A 2,500-nucleotide genomic window follows, 5' to 3' on the forward strand; every position below is an offset into this window, starting at 1 on the left:
CGGATCGATTTGAGAAATAAAAATTTTTGTATGAAAAAGTCACCACTCGGGTACCTCCATACAAAAGTACCAAGTTCGGGTCGAGTGGTCGATGGACGTCGAAGGTGAAAATTTTTCATCATCGAAAATTTTTTCCAAAGTTGAAGCAATTGGGCCCTAGAGTATGAAAAGTGAAACCACGGATCGATTTGAGAAATAAAAAATTTTTGTATGGGAGGGCCCCTGCTAGAACATTTTTACCAAGTGCGACCATTTTACCCGGTGAGTCAAAAAAAAATTTTTTTTCACGGTGACTCAAAACTTCAATATTAGACTCCCCTGAGTATGAAAAGTGAAACGAAAATCATTTTTGAGAAGAAAAAATTTTTGTATGGGAGGGCCCCTGCTAGAACATTTTTACCAAGTGCGACCATTTTACCCGGTGAGTCAAAAAAAAAATTTTTGTATGGGAGGGCCCCTGCTAGAACATTTTTCCCAAGTGCGTCGATTTTGGGTCGCCGACACAAGCTCGGGTCAAAAAAATTTTTTTTCTCGGTGACTCAAAACATCAATTTTAGACTCCCCTGAGTATGAAAAGTGAAACGAAAATCATTTTTGAGAAGAAAAAATTTTTGTATGGGAGGGCCCCTGCTAGAACATTTTTCCCAAGTGAGTCGATTTTTGGGTCGCGACACAAGCTCGGGTCAAAAAATTTTTTTTTTCTCGGTGACTCAAAACATCAATTTTAGACTCCCCTGAGTATGAAAAGTGAAACGAAAATCATTTTTGAGAAGAAAAAATTTTTGTATGGGAGGGCCCCTGCTAGAACATTTTTCCCAAGTGCGTCGATTTTGGGTCGCCGACACAAGCTCGGGTCAAAAAAATTTTTTTTTCACGGTGACTCAAAACATCAATTTTAGACTCCCCTGAGTATGAAAAGTGAAACGAAAATCATTTTTGAGAAGAAAAAATTTTTGTATGGGAGGGCCCCTGCTAGAACATATTTCCCAAGTGCGTCGATTTTGGGTCGCCGACACAAGCTCGGGTCAAAAAATTTTTTTTTTCACGGTGACTCAAAACATCAATTTTAGACTCCCCTGAGTATGAAAAGTGAAACGAAAATCATTTTTGAGAAGAAAAAATTTTTGTATGGGAGGGCCCCTGCTAGAACATTTTTCCCAAGTGAGTCGATTTTTGGGTCGCGACACAAGCTCGGGTCAAAAAATTTTTTTTTTCACGGTGACTCAAAACATCAATTTTAGACTCCCCTGAGTATGAAAAGTGAAACGAAAATCATTTTTGAGAAGAAAAAATTTTTGTATGGGAGGGCCCCTGCTAGAACATTTTTACCAAGTGCGACCATTTTACCCGGTGAGTCAAAAAAAAAATTTTTGTATGGGAGGGCCCCTGCTAGAACATTTTTCCCAAGTGCGTCGATTTTGGGTCGCCGACACAAGCTCGGGTCAAAAAAATTTTTTTTCTCGGTGACTCAAAACATCAATTTTAGACTCCCCTGAGTATGAAAAGTGAAACGAAAATCATTTTTGAGAAGAAAAAATTTTTGTATGGGAGGGCCCCTGCTAGAACATTTTTCCCAAGTGCGTCGATTTTGGGTCGCCGACACAAGCTCGGGTCAAAAAAATTTTTTTTTCACGGTGACTCAAAACATCAATTTTAGACTCCCCTGAGTATGAAAAGTGAAACGAAAATCATTTTTGAGAAGAAAAAATTTTTGTATGGGAGGGCCCCTGCTAGAACATTTTTCCCAAGTGCGTCGATTTTGGGTCGCCGACACAAGCTCGGGTCAAAAAAATTTTTTTTTCACGGTGACTCAAAACATCAATTTTAGACTCCCCTGAGTATGAAAAGTGAAACGAAAATCATTTTTGAGAAGAAAAAATTTTTGTATGGGAGGGCCCCTGCTAGAACATTTTTCCCAAGTAAATTCGATTTTACCCGGTGAGTCAAAAAATTTTGAAAAAAATATTTTGCCAAAATCGTGTTCATTGCCTATTATAAGGGACCAGGTCAGCTCACACGCATTTTTGGAGACCATATGGAAAGTGCGTCTGGGATTGCGGAAATTAAGTTTAGAGTGTTAAATGATGGTTTCGCAATCCCGAAAGGCTCAAAATCCACCCTAAGGTTCCCCGGGTGAAATGTGGTTTCCAAGGTGTGAGCACTATCGGTGATAGAGTTGGAATGTGATTTCCAGAGCGCAGGGCGACTGGGCTAGAGCGAAAATCATAGACAAAGGTAAGTATTGGACTGAACGACTCGAAGCAAACGAAAATCATAGACAAGGGTAATGGACTGAACGACTCGAAGCAAACGAAAATCACATACAAAAGTAATGGACTGAACGAATCGAAGCAAACGAAAACCGCAAACAAGGGTAATGGACTGAACGAATCGAAGCAAACGAAAACCACAGACAAGAGTAATGGAGTGAACGAATCGAAGCAAACGAAAACCAAAGACAAGAGTAATAAGAGTGAACGAATCGAAGCAAACGAAAACC

Source organism: Anopheles moucheti, assembly GCF_943734755.1.
Source record: "Anopheles moucheti chromosome X unlocalized genomic scaffold, idAnoMoucSN_F20_07 X_unloc_7, whole genome shotgun sequence".
NCBI classification, from domain to species: domain Eukaryota; kingdom Metazoa; phylum Arthropoda; class Insecta; order Diptera; family Culicidae; genus Anopheles; species Anopheles moucheti.